Raw genomic sequence first — 23,683 nt, forward strand, 5'->3', positions numbered from 1 at the left:
GTTTTGTAGAAATCCACAGAGGTAGGTAATCAGCTGTGCTGCAACACTAATTACTCCACCTGTGATTATGTGTTGTTTTCTGCAAAACATGTACTGTTGGTGGGCCTTGAGGACAGGGTTGGGGAACACTGTTTTAACCACTTAACGACCGCCTAACGCAGATAGGCGTCGGTGGGTCGTTAGTGGTTTTGCATGGAAACTGCCAGTTCACGGAGGGTGTCTCCGTGAACAGTGTGCGAGCCGCCGATCGCGGCTCGCACACTTAATGTAAACACGCGGGGAAGAAATCCCCGCTGTTTACATCATAAGGCAGATCGGCGATCCCCGGCCTCTGATTGGCCGGGGATCGCCGGCATATGATAGGCTAAAGCCTATCCTATCCGGCGCAGGACGGCCACTCAGAGGGTAAGGAAGAGGGAGGGAAAGCCGGGGAGGGCGGAAAGCGCTGCGGAGGGGGGCTTTGAAGAGCCCCCCCCCGGAAAGCGTGGGTAGGCGGCGGCGATCAGACTCCCCCAGCAGGACATCCCCTAGTGGGGAAAAAAAGGGTGGGAAGTCTGATCGCCCTGGCTATTTCCTGATAGGTGCTGCGGGCTGGAGAGTCCACGCAGCACCGATCAGAAGAAAATCCCCTGGTCCTTAAGTGGTTAACAGACAGGCCTTGTATTCAGCACCCGCACAGCATCTCGAGGAGGAGTCGAGACAACATTACTGATCCTGGCTCTTCCATGAGTACTGATTCGTGTACAGGCCCAAACAGGGGCAAGGACCTGATCGCTCTTGCAACTGCTGTAACCATCGTCACTACGCCACTGCTTGGATGCCTCACCAATAGGAATGAGCCAGCAAAATATGAGGTCTTGCAGCATATCGGCCACAATCTCACTAAAGGTAGCCACACATCATACAATTTTTTTTTCCAGTTCAAGAATTACGATCGATTTGTCTGATTGATTTTAACTTTTGAGCCATCTGATCAATGTATCACACATGTATTCAACTTTTCCACAATTATGAAAAAAAAGTGAAAACTCAGAAAAATGCTTAGTTCTATAAATCAAGAAACTGATAATATATCCTACACCGTTTAATTTTTTGAATAATAGATCAGAATTTCCCCCTGATCTGATCGACTTATATAGAACAAAACAGGAAATTGGATAACATTTCTTTTTAAAAAAAATTTATATATATATATATATATATATATATATATATATATATATATATATATAAAACTTTCGATTTTTCGGTTTTATAAGAAAATGTAGAAATCTTTTCATTTCATTATGTGTGGCCTCCTGTAGCGAGATTTTCACAAAATCAGCAGTTAAGTTTGCCATGTAAAGCGTGCCATTTATGAAGTGGAAAAAAAATAAAAATGACAATTTTGTGATGAAGCCAGCAAGCTGCCAATTAATGCTACTTTTATTAACCCTGACATTCATATTACACAACCACACCTGCACTCTATTGGGTCTACTTTTCCCACTGCTTGATGTCAGAATTATGATGCCAGGGACACAAGCGCACCCGATCGCATGCCATCTAAGTTGCTGTGCGTTGCGCTGCTGATCCCATTCATTACAGTGAATGGGATCAGCAATGCGCTTTATCAAAAATACGTGTAGCAGTGTGATTGCGCAGTGCACATAGTCTGAACTTCAGAAGTGCTGTCTATGCACTTAGTGTGAACAAGGCCTAACTGTGAACTGACAGTACAGTGCAGTGCAGTATCACTTCCACGATCCTGGTCCTTCTCACCTACATCCAGCTTTACAGAAGATAAGAAACTATATAAAGAATGTAAAGTACAATGTCAAGAACTTACATAAACAGAATTTGAAAGTACAGTACACTTGCCACCAGTTTAAATCAGGTAAACCAGACACAGGATACCTTAAAGAGACTCTGTAACACAATTTTTATCCTTATTTCTTCTATCCTATAAGTTCCTATACCTGTTCTAATGTGGTCTGGATGACTGCAGCCTTTCCTAGTTGCACAGTGGCTGTATTATCTCTGTTATCTAATCTAATCTTCTTTCCTCTGACGGCTTTGTCGGGCTCAGGCACTCAGGCTGGAATGTGCAGCTCTGCTTGTGATAGGATAGAAACTATACACACCCTATCCAGATTTCGGATCAGACATGTTAGAAATGATCGTTCTGAAAGTAAATCTGTCAGAAAATTGCATCATGTGTGCCTAGCATAAGTGACGAGGCAGGGATTAGAATTCAGAATATTTTACTTAGGGGTGTGGCCTAATTTGAGGGGTGGGGTTAAGAGTGCTAGATCGCCTGTGCCTACAAGCTCTGGAGTTGTAAATCTGGTTCTGCCCTAAATGCTGACACGTCAGAAAATTTCGGGCCAGTGAAAAATGGTGCCCAGCACCGGTAGATAAAAATGGTGCCCCATTCACTTACATTATAAAACGATATTTATCGTTTTAAATGTTAAAAAATGGCGCCGACCTTTTGAACGTAATTTAAATTTTAAAACTTTTTCTTTGTCCTGCCTGGACGTTATTTATTGTTTTAAGCCCTGCTTTGCAGCCCTTTGGAAAATGTCTGCCCGACGATTTTAACGTTTAATAGAAAAGCCCCCTAAAAGATAGAAACACCAAAAAGTTTGCAGGGAATGTTAAGAAGAACAGTGGGAACAAGAGGATTTTTTTTTTTTCAAAAAGACCTTATACTTTTTGAGAAAATCGATTTTAAAGTTCTCCTTCAGACCGTGGGAAAATTAAACGCCTGCCGAATTTAGCGGTTAATAGCAAAGCCCCCTTAAATGCCAGAAACACGAAATTTGCAGGGAATGTTAAGGAGAACAGTGGGAACAAGAAGAACATTTTTTTTTCAAAAAGACCTTATACTTTTTGAGAAAATCGATTTTAAAATAAAAAAAAAGATACTTTTAAATCCCGTAATGACAGTTCTTAGGGAAACAATTCCTGCCGACTTTAGCAGTTAATAGCAAAGGCCCCTTAAATCCTAGCAACACCTAATTTGCAGGATATGTTAAAAAGATACTGGGAAACAATATTTTAAAAAAATTAAAATGTTATTTCTTTTTTTAAAATTTTTAAAATTTGTTTTATGTTCTAAGTGTGGTAATTTTTTTTTGAAAAAAATGACGTGGGGTCCCCCCTCTGGAGGCTCTGTAACCCCTTGTCTCCCATGCAGGCTGGGATAGCCAGAATGCAGAGCCCCGGCCGACTGGGGCTTCGCACCCTGAGCTATACCAGCCCACATGGTCCATGGTATGGGGGCTCTGAGGGAGAGGGAGACTAAGCCCCTCTCCCCCCGAGCCCTTGTCCAATCCATGGACAAGGGGCTCTTCCCCACCTCCGGTGCCCCAGAAGGAGGTGGGGGCGACGACTCCCTGGGGGGGTTCATGGTGGGATCTGGGAGTCCCCTTTAAGAAGGGGAAACCAGATGCCTGGCCCCCTCCCAGGAGAAATGAGTATAGGGGTGTAAAGTACCCCTTACCCATTTCCATAAAGGGTTAAATGAAATAAAAACGTAACAATGAGAAAAGTCCTTTAATGTTCTTAATTAACCAGAAATACTTACCTGTACCTTTAAGAAAAAATTCCCACGCCATTATCCTCGGAAAAGGTCCCGCGCTATAATCTGTTATGTCCCAGTATCCTCTGTCTTGTGATCTTCAGAAATACTTACCTGTACCTTTTTAAGAAAAAATTCCCACGCCAATTAGGTCCCACGACAGTATCCTCTATCTTGGGATCTTCAGAAATACTTACCTGTACCTTTAAGAAAAAAATCCCACGCCATTATCCTCGAAAAAGGTCCCGTGCTATAATCTGTTATGTCCCACGACGACAGTATCCTCTGTCTTGCGATCTTCAGAAATACTTACCTGTTCCTGGCACCCATGGGTGCATTGGGTGCCAGCATGGGTGAGGGTGACAGGTGGGGGAAGGCAGGTAGGGCAGCGGGAGCTAGCGGTAATGCGTCTGTATAGACGCGCTCTCAGCTATACTGTATAGCTGAGAGCAGTGCAGCGGGGGCGGCGTGTGTGGCGTCGGGGCGGCGGAAATCTTCAATCAACTGTAACAGAAGATCGCAAGATAAAGGATATTGCCGTGGGACCTAATTGGCGTGGGAATTTTTTCTTAAAGGTACAGGTAAGTATTTATGGTTAATTTATGAATAAAATACTTTTTTTGTGGTTGTGTTTTTATTTCATTTTTAACCCTTTGTGGAAATGGGTAAGGGGTACTTTGTACCCCTATACTCATTTCTCCTGGGAGGGGGGTGGGCATCTGGGGGTCCCCTTCTTAAAGGGGACTCCCAGATGCTGCCATGAACCCCTCCCAGGGAGTCGTCGCCCCCACCTCCTCCTGGGGCACCGGAGGTGGGGACGAGCCCCAGGGGGGAGGGGAAGGCTTGGCCGCCCCTCTCCCCCGGAGCCCCCCCATACCATGGATGATGCGGGCTGGTATAAATCAGGGTGCGAAGCCCCATGCAGCCGGGGCTCCGCATTCTGGCTATCCCAGCCTGCATGGGGGATAAGGGGTTACAGAGGTTCGGGAGGGGGGACCCCACGTCGTTTTTTTTTTTTCTAATTTCCCACCATCTGAACATAAAAAAAAAAAAGTTGAATAAAAAAAAAGTGATTGCAAATTTAAAAAAAAAACCGACGTGGGGTCCCCCCTCCCGAGCCTCTGTAACCCCTTGTCCCCCATGCAGGCTGGGATAGTCAGAATACGGAGCCCCTGGCCGACTGGGGCTTCACACCCTGAGCTATACCAGCCCACATGGCTCCTGCTGCCCTCCCCGCCTCCTCAGCTGTCACCTCACCTATCCTGGCACCTAGCAGCACCCATGGGTGCTGCTAGGTGAGGGGTGACAGGTGCAGGCAGGTGGGGAAGAGAGCCGGGAGTCGGCAGCTACGTGTCCACACAGGACGCATTCTCTGCTATACTAACCGGCTCATCAATGAGCCGGTTCTTTTTGTATTGAATCGAATGAGCCGATTAATTCGATTCAATACAAAAAGAATCGGCTCATTCATGAGCCGGTTAGTATAGCTTAAAATGCGTCCTGTGCAGGATGTATAGCTGCTGGCTCCCGGCTCTCCTTCCCACCTGGCTGCACCTGTCACCCCTCACCTAGCAGCACCCATGGATGCACCAGGTGCCAGGCTAGGTGAGGGTGACAGGTGAGGAAGCAGGGAGGACAGCGGGAGCCGGAAGCTATGCGTCCCACAGGACGCATTCTCTGCTATGTGGGGGGCAGCAGAGATCTTCAGTCAACTTAATTGAAGGTCGCAAGATAGAGGATATTGTATTCGTTGGATCATTTCCGAGGATATATTGGCGTGGGAACATTTTTTTAAAGGTACAGGTAAGTATTTCTAGTTAATTAAGAATATTAAAATACTTTTCTCGTGGTTGCGTTTTTATTTCATTTAACCCTTTGTGGAAATGGGTAAGGGGTACTTTGTACCCCTATACTAATTTCTCCTGGGAGGGGGGTGGGCATCTGGGGTCTTCTTCTTAAAGGGGACTCCCAGATGCCGCCATGAACCCCCCCAGGGAGTTGTCGCCACCACCTCCTCCTGGGGCACCGGAGGTGGGGAAGAGCCCCTTGTCCATGAATTGGACAAGGGCTCTGGAAGGGGGGGGGGGAAGGGGAGGCTTGGCCGCCCCTCCCCCCCCCCCCCCCATACCATGGACCATGCAGGCTGGTATATCTCAGGGTGCGAAGCCCCAGTCGACCGGGGCTCCTCATTCTGGCTATCCCAGCCTGCATGGGGGACAAGGGGTTACAGAGGCTCGGGAGGAGGGACCCCATCCCCACACTCAGATCATTCCCCAAAATAAAAAAATGTAATTTTTTTTTAAATATTGTTTCCCATTATCTTTTTAACATATCCTGCCAATTTGGTGTTGTTAGGATGTAAGGGGCCTTTGCTATTAACTGCTGGGAAATATTTCCCACAATCTGTCATTGACCGGCATGTAAATGTATCGGTTTATTTCTTTGAACTTTTAAAATTGATTTTCTCAAAAAGTATAAGGTCTTTTTGAGAAAAAAAATGTTTTCCTCTTGTTCCCACTGTTCTTCTTAACATTCCCTGCAAATTTGGTGTTTCTATCTTTTAAGGGAGCTGTGCTATTAAACATTAAATTCGGCGGGCAGACATTTTCTAAATGGCAGCAAAGCAGGGCTTAAAACGATAAATATTGTTCAGACAGGACAAAAAAGCAGGTTTTAAAATGATAAATTACGTTCACAAGGTCTGCGCCATTAAAACGATAAATATTGTTTTAAACAAATATCGGGCAGAAGGGGGTGCCATTATTTAACTGGCGCCATTTTCCACTGGATGCAAAAATTTCAGCAGGATTGTACAGAAAAACATAATTAGCAAAATACAAATTATGATTTTGCATTGTGTAAAAATGCCTGCTTGTCACCTTGTGTGACTCCTGACTCACATATTTCAAATGATTCATTTTTATCACAAAGAAAACCTTTCTAGTTGAGAGTATTGCAGATAAAAGCTTTTAGAGGGAGGAAGCCAGTTGGGAGGAAAGCAGTAAAGGAAGAGGGGGAGAGAAACACTTGATTTACAATGAAAGAAAGCACTGCCAAAACAGATTACAGTGTGTAAATCACAGGGACAGCAGAAGTGTAGATAAAAGCTGATAGAGGATAGCCCTGACAGCAGAGGAAAATGAAGACAGGATAGGGCAGGCAGCAGAGGAATGAAGACAGGATAGAGCTGGCAACAGAGGAATGTCAGCAGTGGAGAGACAAAATACAGAGCAGAAAAATGTCAGGCTGGAAAGGCAGACATTACATACATAGGCGCAGCCAGATGACATCATTGTAACTGTAACTGTACTCTAGCACAAGCTAATTTGCATGCTGCACCGTGATTGGAGAAAGTAGCAGCTGGAGAAAGGAGCAGTTGGAGGAAGTAGGAATCAGCTGATGGCACTGTAAATATGCCAACCCACATATGGCTGCGCTGTCTACTATCATGCAGTAACAGAAATAAGGACATCTGACAGGAATAGTACAGCAAACATACATATTTATTTATTAAAGCAGTATTAAGCAACACATCAGATATTTTTACTGTATAAAATGTTAAAGTTACTTCCGTGATAAAGATGCTAATCCTGCATTCAAAACTTTCAAAACTTTTTCTGCTGTTATGATTTGGAGTTATCACATACTTAAGGAGCACTGGCCCTTTAGTAGTCAGTGCCAAACAATTGCATGCTGGGGTTCTTTTTATCTATAATATATTCCTCCTCTTCCACTTATTTCCCTACTAGGCTGCTTATCTGAAACACGATCCCCTGCTCACTTGTGTTTAAAAACAAGGCTGAGGTGACTCAGCGATTGAAAGAGAAAAGAAAAAACTTAAAGGGCAGAAATTACATCAGGATTTTAGCCTAAACTGTGGGCAAAAGGCATGGTTCCCACTAGGAACAGAATTTTCTTCATTTACTATATAACATTCACTGAAATCAAAACATGGACAGTACAATACATGTGTTATGTAAGTAGATCAAGTATTTATCTACTTATATATGTGTTAATCCTACCGTTTTAAAGGATACCCAAGGTGACATGTGACATGATGAGATAGACATGGGTATGTACAGTGCCTAGCACACAAATAACTATGCAGTGTTCCTTTTTTTTTCTTTCTCTGCCTGAAAGAGTTAAATATCAGGTATAGTAGGTAAGTGGCTGACTTAGTCCTGACTCAGACAGGAAGTGACTACAGTTTGACCCTCACTGATAAGAAATTCCAACCATAAAACACTTTCCTAGCAGAAAATGGCTTCTGAGAGCAGGAAAGAGATAAAAGGGTCAATAGTTCATTGATTTTAGCTCTGTCATACTTTAATGAATGTAAGAAGTTTTAAATCGGGATGATACCATTTATTGGCTAACTAAAAAGAATAAGAATAAGCAAGCTTTCGGCTTTGCAGCCTTTGTCGGGCTTACAAGGCTGGAAAGGCTGCTTACAAGGCTGCAAAGCCGAAAGCTCGCTTATTCGTATTCTTTTTAGTTAGCCAATAAATGGTATCATCCTGATTTAAAACTTCTTGCTTTTACTGATGGCTAACACGGTACAATACCCTACTGCTACTTTAATGAATGTGTCATTGAGCAAAAACAATAAAACAGTTAAAAGTTAAAAAGTAGATTTAAACATAAAATAAAACTGTGGAAGATTCCCCACTCTGGGCTGCAATAAATACATTTTTCATATTGCCCCCATAGCTAAGTGACAACAATTAGCCACTGATAAGGATAAGATGTGGTATGCGTTCAGGGTGGCAAAAGAGACGGGAGGCCACACATATGTACAACCGGTTCAAGGACCGGGGCTATGAACACGAGGTGTTGTGCTCTGGTGCTGAGAGGGCTCTCCAGACCCCGCATAGTGACTTATTACAGAGAGGGAGAAAGGGACGAGAGAGGGATACACGGGAGAGGGACCATGTTAATTGGACCATGCCTTGTAAGGGTTTTTTCGCCTTCCTCTGGATCAACAGGGATTTGTGAGGGAGCAGGATGGTGTTGTACTTTGTACTGGTTGAACTCGATGGACGTATGTCTTTTTTCAACCAAAATAACTATGTAACTATGTAAGGGAGTCAGGTCCAAAGTTTATCTCCCCATTTAGCTCCAATTGGTCACAGATACAAGAGGTTCTATTTTCTATGTAGGCATTAGCCGATTTTACAGGTGGACCACAGTGGGCCCCATGGTGGGACAGAGACCACAGATGGTGGCCCGATGGGCACCTAATCTGCGGGATAATTTAGTGCATTCTGACCTCTTACCACAGGCGACCTGGTTTAGAGAGTTCACAGGCAAGGGTATGTACAGATGTGAATTTCAAGAATGGAGACTGCACACAAAGGGCTTCAGCAACAAGCTGTATTCAAAGCATGTAGAGGCACAAACACAACATGTTTCGGGTGGAGCCCTTCCTTCCGCCCGAAACATGTTGTGTTTGTGCCTCTACATGCTTTGAATACAGCTTGTTGCTGAAGCCCTTTGTGTGCAGTCTCCATTCTTGAAATTTACTATACGGTATAGCAGGAGTGGTGTACCTGCAGGAGGTTTGCACCGGCACGAGGGTCTACCATAGGCCCACAGGTGGGTGACGTGTGAATTTTGGAAATTTATGTACAGATGTGGTGGATGCTCGGTGTGTATGTGGAAATAGGAAAAACATTCCAGGCACCGCATAAAAACAAGCAATGGGACATTCGCTGTTTCATAAACTGTAATACTGAGTGGACAGTATATATCATCCAATGCCCTTGTCCCTTACTGTATGTCGGCATGACAACAAGAAAATTGAGAAAGAGGATTACAGAACATTTGAGCAATATAAAATGTGGTAGAAACCCAAATGGGGAATATAGGAGTGCTGTGGTGGAACATTTCTGCAAAATCCATAGGCATCTGGCTTTAGATTCAAGGGCATATACAAACTCCAGGGAAACAGGAGAGGTGGAGATAGGGAGAAGATGCTGCTGCAACATGAATGAAGATGAATTTATCTCTTGGACTCTCTGACTCTGAATGGATTAAATCAGGAACTATGATATGCCCCATTTTTGTTAACCAGCAGTAATGTGACAAGTAAGGTGCTAAGAAACTTGCTGGGTAAATATAATCAAGTGTATGTAAATAAAACCTTATGAATTTTCTAAATCAAGAATATAATCCTAACCCAGATGCAGTATAAGTGCCTGAGCTGAAATTGATCATACTGGTGGAAAGTCATGCAGAATCGCACCAGCCTCTGACTTGATATCTGGTCACCAAGGAGATGGGTTTGATGACGGAAGTTGTACCTTTGACTATGGGTGTAGCTTTGTAGCTGTGACTACGGGTGAGCCCATAACCACGCCTCCTAAGCGTACACACGCACGCATAAATCACATCTCTGCCCCCCACGCCACGCATCCTGACGAAGCTTGCAGTGGGTGGGCGCAACGCATCGGTGGGCGGAGCTACACCCCGTGCGTCTTGAGCGCTTGAATTGGCCGGCCACGCGGCAATGTTACTGATTCATACCGCTCCTGCTCCCCATGGCCTTGTGTAGTGGGCATAGCTCCCAACTGTCCCTCTTTCGGAGGGACAGTCCCTCTTTAGAAGCCCCGTCCCTCTGTCCCTCTTTCCTCATCATTTGTCCCTCTTTCAGGACTTTGACCCTCTTTCTATCTAAATATATGTATTTCTGTACTAAAATATGTGTTTGATTGACTCTAAACTTTATTCCCATCCTTTAAATTGATATACTACTAATTGTAAAATGTTAATAAAAAGGAAAATTAACAAGGATAGAAAGGACCAGTGTGGTTTGAATTATAAAACAACATATTTTTCTTATTAAATCTTTATGGTATGCGTGACTAGGGACGTGTCGGGGGCGTGATTAGGGGTGTGGCATGGGTGTGGCTTAAGTGCCCCTCTTTCTTATCTCAAAAAGTTGGGAGGTATGGTAGTGGGTAGAGCTGCGGAGTGCACGGAAATAATTACCTCTCACGGAAGTTGGAGATCTACGAGGCGGAGGAGCAGCATGACAAGCTGCCTGCAGCAGTGCCTCATGTGAACGGCCCAACAACAAGATGAGAGTGGATCCAGTTAACCCAGAAAGGGACTGCTGACGACTAGAAGATGGCAGGGAGTCTCTCATTATAGCAGTCTGCTCAATGGGGACTTTGTTTTTTGCCAGTGCTTGGCTGGTGCAAGACCTACCTCCAATATCCCAACGCAGCTATACCTATCTCCACACTCTGAAGACAAATAACGTTTGGTACCGGTACCAGAGTGAATGGGGAGTATGTGGTTAGCTGTAAATGGTGGATGTGAGGAGTGCTCCGCATTGTTTTAAGTGTTTTTAGGGCAGTTTTGGTGAATTATGTGTGTGTTTTTTGATATCGCCATGTGACAGTAATAAAGGTGTTTAACGTTTGTATACCCTGAGCGGCAGCATAGTTCTTTTTTGTTTTTTCAAGTGTATATGTGGCATACTATGAGCAGCTCCTGTGCATTGTGATAAGCAATATACAGTACGTAGGGTACATCTACTGGTGAGTGAGACAAACAGTTATTGTGTGTTAATGCGTTCAGGGTGGCCGCAGCAGGTGTTAGAGTAAGGTGCAGAAAGAAGTGGGGTGAGGATGGGATGGTGCGTGAAAGTGTGGGCACAAGGAAAGAAAGCAAGAGTGAGTATAACAGAGGAAAAGAGGGTAATGAGATGATGGGGAGTTAGTGCGGTGTGTGTGACTGTGTGGGAACAGAGTGAAAAAAAGGGAGGCCCCTAAGAGAGAGTAAGAGCAAGAATACACCTTAGCCCAGAAAAGAAGGGGCTGTGTAAGGAGACGGGGACTAAAGTAAGGTACAAGGCAAAAGGGTATGCATAGGCTTTCAGTATTAGACCACCACTGGAGATTTCAGGAATGAAGCTGAGAAGGATTCCAGTCACAAAAGCAACCTTTTACGATCCCCACCTCTACTGGGAAGCTGGCATTGATCAATGCAAGCGAAGGAGAGGAGGTATCGATCATTGTTGTGGCACTTTTTCATGTGTTCCACCAGTCTGGGGCAACCTTTGCTCACTGGGAGCAAATGGATATGCCCCAAAATTCGGTCCTTAATCATTCTGGTGTCTTTTCTGGTGTAAAACGCCAGCATGGACACCAGATCACATAGGCCATATATTTGCTCCTACAAGTAAAGGAGGGCCGTATATGATGATGGATAGGACCAATCTGATGGTTAACACAGCATGCCTTGCAGCGGCCACATCTATGTGTGTCGGGGGATGCAAAGTTGTTGAGCCAGGTATGCCAGGAGGAAATGCCAATGTCGCTATGTGTGAGGTGGTCCCCAATTGTGGGGGCTCTCCTGACAGCAACCATAGGTTTTTTGGGTAAACAGTCTTTTTAAAGCTGGGACCTGCAAAAGCAGGGTCCAGCTTTTGTTGACTGCTTTTTTCATGACCTGTTCCATTGGTAAATACCAAAAGAGAGCACAAAAGAGTCCTGGGTTTTTGATTTTGGCGTTTTTCTCTTAATGAGAGTGGATCTATCAGTGATCAGGGCTTTGTGCATGGCTTTATCTAAGATGTTGGAGTCATAAGGCTTGATTGCTTCAGGTCCTCTGCCTGCATCAAAAAATCTGATAATTGTGCGTTGTTTCTCCGTAAGCATGGAAACTGTCCGTAAGGGAGCGATGCCGCTACATGAGACAGATGGTAGCTACCCAAATGGAGGATGGTGTTGGAAGCAGTGGGCACAACACCACCCTCCGTGACAAGGAGCTCCAAGTCAAGGAAACAGATTTTTCTGATCAGAAAATTCCATTGTGAATAACATATTGATGTAATTATTGTTGATATAGGTGAGTAAAGCATACAACGACTACTGACTGTCCAACCAAAAGGCCAGGACCTCATCTACATACCTCGACCACATCCTCAGGCCGCCCTAGAATGGGTTATTGGTGAATGAATAAAATATTCCTTCCATGAGCTTAATAATAGGTCAGCATAAGTGCATGCCACAGGGGTCCCCATCGAGGTGCCTGAGAGCTGCTAGTATCATGTATCACAAAAAAGAAAAACATTTAGTGTTAAGATGAACATCAAACATTCGCAGATGTAGTCATTAAAGGCGGGAGCCTTGTCACCTCTGGCTAAGTACATTCTCACAGCCTCCACCCCTACACCATGTGGTATGCCACTGTAAAGACTGGTGACATCAATGGCAACCATTGATCCTTCTGGCACCACGATGAGGACCCAAGGCCCTGAAGCACATCCAAAGTATTCCCTAAATGTGAGGGGATATGACGAGTCAGGAGCGGTCTGACTCATATCTTAAATATGCTGGTTTCAGCATTAGAAACACTTCCTATATCTGTATATTGCTGTATACTGGTATGCAGTCCCACCCTCCCATTGAGGCTTATCCTATGCAGTTTATTATATGGAATTCTCTCATTATCAAATTATCAAGATTCTCTCAAAGCACAGACTGCTGTTAGATCTTTGTGCCCAAGTAGCAATATTGTTGGATCCAAGGCCAGCTCTAGACTCGCAGAGGTTGCCCCCCCCCTCCCCCCGCCACTGCCACTTCCCCCTCCCCCACTCACGAACCACCCGGAGACCCGAAGCATAGCGTCCACTGCTCTGTTTACATTTCTGTTTGTTACAGCCTGTTATTAAATACAAAGAAGACCAAAGAAATTATTCTGGACTTTAGGACCACCAAAAGGACCACTCACTTACTGCTAATGATCAATGCAAGGGTGTGGAGAGAGTTTCCAGTTTCAAATTTTTGGGAGTCACCATCACAGAGAACCTGTCCTGAGCTGACAATGCTTTAGCTCTAACTGGCAAAGCACAACAACGCCTCTACTTTTTGAGAAAATGAAGGAAGGAGTGCTAACCTTTCACAGAAGCTGCTGGTTAATTTCTACAGATGCACTATAGAAAGCATTTTGACCAATTGCATGATGGCCTGGTACAACAGCTGCACCAAGGCTACTAGAGAAGCCCTGCAGCGAGTTGTTAAAACAGCAGAAGCCATTATTGGCACTGAACTACCATGACTGGAACTTTTGTATAAGACTCGCTGTATGAGAAGGGCCAAAAACATTATCAAGGACAACACTCACCCTGGAAATGCCTTGTTTGAGCTCCTTCCATCAGGTAAACGTCTTAGATCAATGTGCATACAAACAGAAAGACTGAAAAACAGCTTTTTCCCATCCACCATAAACTTGATGAACTCTGAATCCTCTCTGAAATAATTATCACTGTGTATACACATTGTTTAAATATCTGTAATACCTGGCATACTTGTATAATTTCTTCTCTTTCTACCTTTGTTACTATCACTATGTTCCCTATATGCACCGTGGGGTTGTCATGAAATGTAATTTCGTTGTGTTACACAATGACAATAAAGTGCTTGAATATCTGTCTATTACAGCAGGGCTATAAGAAAATGGGCGTTGATGTCGCAAATGCGGATGCTGGCAGCCATTTTCTTGTAGCCCTGCTGTGATAGACGGAGGGGAGGATGCAATATGACAAGTAGGGGAGGGAAACAGAGCGAGGGACGCGGCGACACATACCCGGGGCTGCAATGTCTGGGTGGCCGTGGTTCCAGACGGGCGGCAGTAAGGCGAGTGGAGGCAGGCCAGGTGCACTCTTCTCTTCCTGCTTGCTACGTCACCCCGAGTCATAGGCGGGATGGCCCTGGCTGGATCTGCTCCTCCCAGTACATGGTGCCACAATGATCTCCCCGGAGAGGTGTATAACAGACCTCCAGAGTGCCATCATTTTACATGGAAATCTGGCTTTGGGAGAAAATAGTCCCCAGTTGTCATATAAATGCATGCTGCTGAGATGTGTTTATAACTTAACATTTGGATCCAAACTAGATACAGAGCATGGGCATCCCCACTTTTTTATTCTTGTTTTCAGGGTATTACATTTCTAGAAAACAATGCATTGCTCACATTAGGATTTCCTGTTATTTTGCGTTGCAGAACAGAAAATAATTAATGATGAAAGCTCCATACTGTTCACAATAACAGATTGTTATCTTGAAAGAGCTGTTCCATGCTAGACTATAGTGACGTGTCATTTCCTATTTGCAAGGAAACCCCGTTACTTACATTTCCCAACATTCATAAGAGAACGATAACCCCACCACCGGATAACATAACACATAAGAGAAACATCTAAGATGCAAACCTTAAACAGAAGACATTCAGTTATATATAAAGTAGAGTCTAGCTATACATTTATAAGATGTGTATACAATAAATATGTACTTGATATCAACCAGTCACCACCATGCTTCATGCACCACTGGATGTTAGACAATAGATCACAATGAATAAGCAGACAAAGTGTGAGAAATCAGATTCATGAAAAACTGTATCTCAAAGAGGAACTGTATTGAGATAAAGCAGAATGCAGTAAATTATTCAGGATACCCACTTTTACAGTAATGTTACTGGTTTCAGCATCAGAAACACTTCCTATAGCTATATATTGCCGTGTATTTTATGTAGCACTGCCCTCTTAGCCTAAGCTGATTGAGTGTGTGTAATTATCCCCCTCCCCCAAAAAAACATTCTGGGAGAACAGGTGTATTTATTACTGGCTTTAAAACTCTCAGTAACCAAACATCCCGCAGAGATCACCTGCCAGAACTGAAGATTATGTCACCCGTGATGAATTTCGAAATATAATTTGGGTTGAGGAAACATTTTACATTGGGCAAACACCTACTAAATGATTTATTAATGAATATTGTAAAAAAAAACTTAGCAATTTTATTCATAAGCTTATTTTCACTACAGTTCCTATTTAAAGGAATCAGAGTACTTGGGTGTTCTTATGTTAAACAATAATATAAAATGAAAAAACTGGAAAAATAGGAACAAAGCTGGCACTACAGTTAGTGTGAACTCGTGGTACCACCAGAGGAAAAGAACCATACGTAGGGAGCTCGTGTTCTAGCAGTCTTACCAATGGCTGGATTCTGGAAAGTGCTCAGGACTGGAAAGAGCAAACAAACAATACAAATAGGAGAGAGAGAAAATCGTCCAGCACTGCTCCAAAATAATATAAAATGAACCTTCCCTCATGGGAGACTCAGAAATGGCGTGGGCTTTTGTGTGGGGTAGAATAGATTTACTTATCCACGGGGGTGGGGGGGGGGGGTGGGGGGGCTGCTCCATCGTCCCCATCTATATGAGGGCATCCATCTTCCTGCTTCCTGTGCCAAAATGCCTGTAGCTCAAAGTAGCTGTAATGCACATCACTGTGGGTACATCAAACCTGCAGTTCTGCGGCACAGGAAGCAGCAAGATGGATGCCCTTATATAAATGGGGGGGTGTGTACAGGCCCGGCCCTAGACTTTTTGCCGCCTGAGGCAAAATTCAAAAAAATCGCCGCCCCTCCCCCCCAAGCCGTGTGTGTGTGGGGGGCCGCCCGAGCTGGAGGGGATAGCGGGCAGGAAGGGGGTATTGGGCCTAGCGGCGGGGAGGGGGGTCGGACCCCCCCCTCCCTCGCCTGGGTCCCCCGTCCTCCGCTCCCCTCCAGCTTTAGAAGTGAGGTCGCTGGCTGCAGCTATATTGTAAGAGGCAACGGGCGGGGAGGACTCACCTCTTCCTCGTTCCAGCCCGAGCCTGCGCTCCACTGACGTCACTTCCTGCGGCGTAGCAGGAAGTGACATCAGTGGAGCGCAGGCTCGGGCTGGAACGAGGAAGAGGTGAGTCCTCCCCGCCCGTTGCCTCTTACAATATAGCTGCAGCCAGCGACCTCACTTCTAAAGCTGGAGGGGAGCGGAGGACGGGGGACCCAGGCGAGGGAGGGGGGGGTCCGACCCCCCTCCCCGCCGCTAGGCCCAATACCCCCTTCCTGCCCGCTATCCCCTCCAGCTCGGGCGGCCCCCCACACACACAGACGGGCGGCTGCCGCCCCTCCAGAAGTGCCGCCTGAGGCAAAAGTTTCACCCCGCCTCATGGGCGGGCCGGCCCTGGGTGTGTATGGAGCAGTTCCCTACAGGTAAGTACAATATATATATATACATATCCTCCTGGATGTCCGTTAGGTTCCTGAAACTAAATCTAGACAAAACAGGATTTATGATCTTCCCACCCCGGCCATCCACGAACCTCCCAGATGTGCATGTCACTGTTAACCACACTACCATTCGCCCTACCTCTCAAGCCCGCTGTCTGGGTGTCACCCTGGACTCCACACTCTCCTTCACTTCCCACATCCAAAACCTCACAAAGTCCTGCAACTTCTACCTTCGTAACATCTGTAAGATTCGCCCTTTCCTGACCTCTGCCACCACCAAACTCCTCATCCATGCCTTCATAATTTCCCGCCTTGACTACTGCAATGCCCTGCTGTCTGGTCTCCCTATGACCCGAACAGCCCCACTGCAGTCCATCATGAATGCGGCAGCCAGAATTATCCACTGCTCCCATCGCTCCACCACGGCAGATCCCCTCCTAGAATCCCTCCACTGGCTTCCTATCCAGTCCAGAATCAGATTCAAGATACTGTGTCTGACCTACAAATCTGTCCACAAAACCTGTCCAACCTACATTTCCGATCTTACTCAGAGGTACACACCTAGCCGCTCACTCCGCTCTTCCAATGAATTTCGCCTAACCGCCCCCCGCATCACCCAGTCCCATGCACGCCTCCAGGACTTCTCAAGAGCTGCTCCAACACTATGGAACTCCCTACCTCCACCCATTAGGGCAGCCCCCTCCTTCAACATCTTCAAGAAAGCCCTCAAAACTCACCTTTTCACTCTGGCCTACTACCCCTCACAAGTGCTCTAAACCTACATCTGAACTCTGGTCCCCTACCATTCGTGTCCTTACCTCTCCCTCTAGATTGTAAGCCTTTGGGCAGGGTCCTCCTCCTTTTGTGTCCTACCTGATCTTGCACCTCCATTACTGTGAACCCATGCTATGCATCTGAGTGAACCTAACTTGCCTAATCTACATGCTCCATCCAGTGACTGACTAAGCATTACCTGGTACTCATACTATGGTGTGTGATTTGGTTTTCTTGTATTCCTGTATTGTCATATTGCTGTATGTCACCCCTAAATATTGTCTGTAACCTAAATTAATGTTCAGCGCTGCGTAATATGTTGGCGCTTTATAAATACAATAAATAAATAAATCTACAGTGGGATGCGAAAATTTGGGCAACCTTGTTAATCGTCATGATTTTCCTGTATAAATCTTTGGTGGTTACAATAAAAAATGTCAGTTAAATATATCCTATAGGAGACACACACAGTGATATTTGAGAAGTGAAATGAAGTTTATTGAATGTACAGAAAGTGTACAGTAATTGTTTAAACAAAATTAGGCAGGTGCATACATTTGGGCACCACAAAAAATAAATGAAATCAATATTAGATCCTCCTTTTGCAGAAATTACAGCCTCTAAATGCTTCCTGTAGGTTCCAATGAGAGTATGGATTGTCGTTGAAGGTATTTTGGACCATTCCTCTTTACAAAACATCTCTAGTTCATTCAGGTTTGATGGCTTCCGAGCATGGACAGCTCTTTTTAACTCACACTGCAGATTTTTTAAATTATATTCAGGTTTAGGGACTGAGATGGCCATTCCAGAACGTGGTACTTGATCTTCTGCACTAATGCCTTAGTGGATTTTGAGCAGTGTTTAGGGTCGTTGTCTTGTTGAAAGACCCAGCCCTGGCGCAGCTTCAGCTTTGTCACTGATTCCTGGACATTGGACTCCAGAATCTGCTGATACTGAGTGGAATCCATGCGTCCCTCAACTTTGACAAGATTCCCAGTCCCTGCACTGTCCACACAGCCCCACAGCATGATGGAGCCATCATCATATTTTACTGTAGGTAGCAGGTGTTTTTCTTGGAATGCTGTGTTCTTTTTCCTCCATGCATAACACCCCTTGTTATGCCCAAATAACTCAATTTTAGTTTCATCAGTCCACAGCACCTTATTCCAAAATGAAACTGACTTGTCCAAATGTGCTTTAGCATACTTCAAGTGGCTCTGTTTGTGCTGTGGGCAGAGAAAAGGCTTCCTCTGCATCACTCTCGCATACAGCATCTCCTTGTGTAAAGTGTGCTGAATGGTTGCACGATGCACAGTGACTCAATTTGCAGCAAGATGGTGTTGTGAGTCTTTGGCGCTGGTCTGTGGGTTGACTCTGACTGTTCTCACAATTCGTCGCTTCTGTCCGAGATTTTTCTTGGTCTGCCACTTCAAGGCCTTAACTTGAACTGAACCTGTGGTCTTCCATTTCCTCAATAGGTTCCTAACTGTGTAAACAGACAGCTGAAATTTCTGCAACAGCTTTCTGTATCCTTCCCCTAAACCATGATGGTGAACAATCTTTGTCTTCAGGTCATCTGAGAGTTGTTTTGAGACCCCCATGTTGCTACTCTTCAGAGAAAATTAAAAGAGGAGGTAAACTTACAATTGACTCCCTTAAATACTCTTTCTCATAACTGGATTCACCTGTGTATGTAGGTCAGGGGTTATTTCGCCCCCCACAAAGGACCCAGTTATTTACAAACCTCCCTTAGGGGAAGGCTTGATTTAAAGGTTCTCTGATCCCTTGGGAATCTGAGGCCAAAATTTGCCATGAGTCTAATATTGCATTCAAGTCTATAGAGTTAATTTTCCATTTAATTACAAAGTCCCCATACAGTACATGCTATTGTCGCCAAATATCAGGGCCAATAATGGGGACATGTAGACATTGATTTTGAGAATATTGATTTTAAAGGTTTATGTGGGATAATGCATTTTTAAACAGGACCAGTGTCTTGTTTAAAAACAGTGTTTGGCTCATTGTGAAACCCCCAAATATGCTATAATCACCCAATTTGCTTTGCATGTCAGGGTCACAAGTGGCAGCATATCAAAAATATGAAAAAAATCCTTCTAGCTTTTGAGAAAATTTTTAAAGCTTTGACTGGAAAAAGTACTTTTTATACCCGTCAGTTTGCATCAGTTGTGACTCGTTAGCTTCCCCATCCTTTCATCTAGAAAAGATTTTTCTTTCCTAAGACAATTGGTGAAACTTTTTAAATTTACATTCACACATTACCGTATAGCCACTAACAACTGCAACCCTATTCACAGATTTCTGAGACTACACTTTTTTTGAAACAGGGAATATTATAAGTGCAGGTTTGGACAGAGCTTCTAGAATGAATATAACATCTTGCAATATGCGTATAGAAGGTGGGGCATATGTCACCAATTAATGCAATGAAGATTAGTGATTGTCAGTGAGATGCAGTGCAAAGGAAACCCCCTTGTATGCAAACTGTAAACAGCTTTTATCTGGGTCATACAAGTGCAATGGCTCCTCGTGTTGAGTAGCTCAAACTTTAGAATGAATTCTTCTTCTTCTTCTCCTTCTCCTTCCCCTTACAGAACTCAACTGTTGTAAAATGTTTTCTTCAACAGCATAGCTAAATTTGTGGTGCATGGCAGAAGCGCATAATTCTGTGAACCCTGGCGGCGGGAACACAGACAGCAGGAGGTTAAATGCAGCAGCAGCAGGAGGAGGAGGTGTGGCAGCAGGCAATGTAGTAGGCCGTGGCACTTAACGTTGGTAACCACGGCTGTAATAAACACCATACAGCAGGAGGTTCCGGACAGCAGTCGTGAAGCCTACATTGTGTCCAATACACAACTGGGACAGCACAGTTTTCAACCCAGACACCTCAGATTTTTTTTTTTTACAAAAAAATGTAGTTGTTGTAGTGGCGTAATAGCTAGTGGCGCATGGCAGCAGCACATAATTCTCTTGACCCTGGCGGTGGGAACACAGATAGCAGGAGGTTAGATACAGCAGGAGGACGAGGAGGCGTGAGGTGTGGCAGCAGGCTATGTAGTAGGCCATGGCACTTAGCATTGGTACCACGGCTGTAATAAACACCATAAAGCAGGAGGTTGCGGACAGCAGTCGTGAAGCCCACAATGTGTCCTATACACAACTGGGAAAGCAAAGTTTTCAACCCAGACACCTCAGAATATTTTTTTTTTTAACAAAAAATGTAGCTATTGTAGTGGCGTAATAGCTAGTGGCGCATGGCAGCAGAGCATAATTCTGTGGACCCTGGCGGTGGGAACACAGACAGCAGGAGGTTAAATACAGCAACAGCAGGAGGAGGAGCAGTGACGTGTGGCAGCAGGCAATGTAATGGGCCATGCTACCTAGTGTTGGTACCATGGCTGTAAATAAACTCCAACAGCAGGAGGTTCCGGGCAGCAGTCGTGAAGCCCACATTGTGTCCAATACACAACTGGGACAGCACAGTTTTCAACCCAGACACCTCAGAATTTTTTTTTTCTTTACAAAAAAATGTAGCTATTGTAGTGGCGTAATAACTAGTGGCGCATGGCAGCAGCGCATAATTCTGTGGACCCTGGTGGTGGGAACACAGACAGCAGGAGGTTAAATACAGCAGCAGGAGGAGGAGGAGGAGTGATGTGTGGCAGCAGGCAATGTAACGGGCCATGGTACCTAGCATTGGTACCATGGCTGTAAATACTGTAAACACCAACAGCAGGAGGTTTCCGGATAGTGTTGATCGAACACCCAGATATTCGGGCTCGGGTCGGCTCGGCCGAACATGGTCCGGATGTCCGGCATATTCGGCCGAACACCGAGCCTAAAAAAGCTTGGAAAATGAGGGAAACTTCTGCAAAATGGGTTGGAAATAGTGTGGGGGGGGCATTTACACATCGATCTTAGGCTCAGAATAAAAGCAGGGACTCATGTTTGCAGAGCAGTGCGCCAATTATACTTGACTGCCAATACAACAAATAAAACTCCCCAAAAAAGGCATACGTGTATGGGGAAAAACTGGACGCTTAAGGCCAATGCAGTTTATCGCCATGCATTTATATATTTTATACAAATGAGATCCTGAAAAGCTATCCTAGTACCAATGGGACTGGCAACGCTAACCCAGCCAGCACACAGGATGGAAGAGGAGGTACAGGAGAACAAGGCCACGCTTTGTGACACAACCCAGGCCTTGCATGAGGACAAAATGCATGCTTAAAGCAATGCATTTTGTCGCCATGTATTGATAAATATAATAGAAATTAGATATTCCTGAAAAGCTGTCCTAGTACCAATGGGACCGGCTACGCTAACCCAGCAGCACACAGGATGGAAGAGGAGGTAAGGGAGAACAAGGCCACGCTTTGTGACACAACCCAGGCCTTTCATGAGGACAAAATGCATGCTTAAAATGAACCCGAGGTGAGAGTGACATGGAGGCTGCCATATTTATTTCCTTTTAAGCAACACCAGTTGCCTGGTTGTCCTGCAGATCCTCTGCCTCTTATACATCCAGGCATAGACCCTGAACATGCATGCAGCAGATGAGGTGTTTCTGACAATAATGTCCGACCTGGCAAGATTACCTGCATACTTCTTTCTGGTTGAATTCACACACCACTGCATCCAAATAGATCATCATCATGGCTGCCAAGTAGCTGGTATAGTTTAAAAGGAAATACATATGGCAACCTCCATCTTATTCTCACCTCAGGTTAACTTTAAACCAATGCATTTTGCCGCCAAGCATTGATAAATATTATACAAATGAGATATTCCTGAAAAGCAGTCATATTCCTATCTGTGACCGGCAACGCTAACCCAGCACAGATGTTCATGGTGCTGGGTCGGGAGGTGTTGCAAAGTCGGTTCCAATCCACGATTTATTCATTTTTATTTGTATCAGACGATCTGCATTTGCTGTGGAAATGTGGATACGCCTTGTCTGTAACGATGCTTCCGGCAGCACTGAAACAACGTTCGGACATAATGCTGGCGGCAGGGCAAGCCAGCACCTCTATTGCGTACAGTGCCAGTTCGTGCCAGATGTCTAGCTTAGAGACGCCATCTGACATGTAGTCCTTGACCATCCTCTGCAGGTGAGTGGTGTTGGAGGTGGAACTGCGCGGATGCTGTTCTTTGGGCTACTGCCTGGGTGTCAGAACACTTTCCCACACCTTGGACACTGCCGATACCGTTCCCCTGTGGGCTCTAGCTGCAGCTTGTGTTTTTCTTTGCTCCCCTCCTAGTCCTGGGTTAGCGGAAGTCAGTCTGTCGACATGGCTGAAGGAGGATGCAAATCTCCTCAACAATTTCTCCACAAGGGCCTTCTGATATTCTTGCATTTTTACCTGTCTGACACTTTCTTCAATCAATGTTGGAAAATTTTCTTCGTACCGTGCATCCAGAAGGGTATAAACCCATTAATCCACGTCCACCAGAAGTCGGACAATGCACGGGTCGCGTTCAATGCAGCCTAACATGAACTGAGCCATGTGTGCCAGAGTCCCAACAGGTTGGTCATCATCATCATCTTGTGATGCACCATCACCAACATCATGCCCACCTCCTTCCTCCTCTTCTCCTGCCCATTCCCGCTAAATTGTGGAAGTGAAACGTGCACAGCCATGTCCCTCGGGAGTGGAGGCATCCATGTCCTGCTCCAACTCCAGCTGTTCCTCGTCCTCTTCATCATACAAGGGACCAGCAGTTCCTGAGACAGATTGCCTGATGTGGATATTGCGCTGTTCGGTGTCCTCTCTCAATTCCTCCTCTTCCATCCTGATTGCATCTTCCTTGATCTTCAACATTGATTTCTTCAGTAAACACAGCAGTGGTATTGTAATGCTGACTAATGAGTTATCACCGCTCACAAGCAACGTGGATTGCTCAAAATTTTGGAGGACTTTGCAGAGGTCCAACGTGGTGGCCCATTCTGAACCATAGAAGTTTGGCAGCTGACTGGATACGCCTCGGTACTGCTCCATCTGGTACTGGACTACTGCACTCTTCTGCTTGCAAAGGCGTGCTAACATGTGCATCGTCGAATTCCAGCGCGTGGGTACATCACACACCAAGCGATGGTTGGGTAGACTGTATCGCTGCTGCAACTTGGTGAGTGCGGCCGAAGTGGTACTGGATTTGCGGAAAAGCTTTGTCACTCGTCGCACCTTCTGCAGAAGATCCGCCACGTCTGGGTATGTCCTCAGGAACTGCTGAACCACTAGGTTCATAACGTGGGCCAGGC

General features: G+C 45.1%; 1 protein-coding gene across 4 annotated transcripts in view; it reads left to right on the forward strand.

The window, feature by feature from the left end:
• LOC137531733 (CD48 antigen-like) overlaps positions 1-23,683 on the forward strand; it is a 276,111-nt gene that overhangs the window by 38,972 nt on the left and 213,456 nt on the right. The window lies entirely within an intron of this gene.

This window comes from Hyperolius riggenbachi, chromosome 9 (assembly GCF_040937935.1).
Source record: "Hyperolius riggenbachi isolate aHypRig1 chromosome 9, aHypRig1.pri, whole genome shotgun sequence".
Taxonomy (NCBI): domain Eukaryota; kingdom Metazoa; phylum Chordata; class Amphibia; order Anura; family Hyperoliidae; genus Hyperolius; species Hyperolius riggenbachi.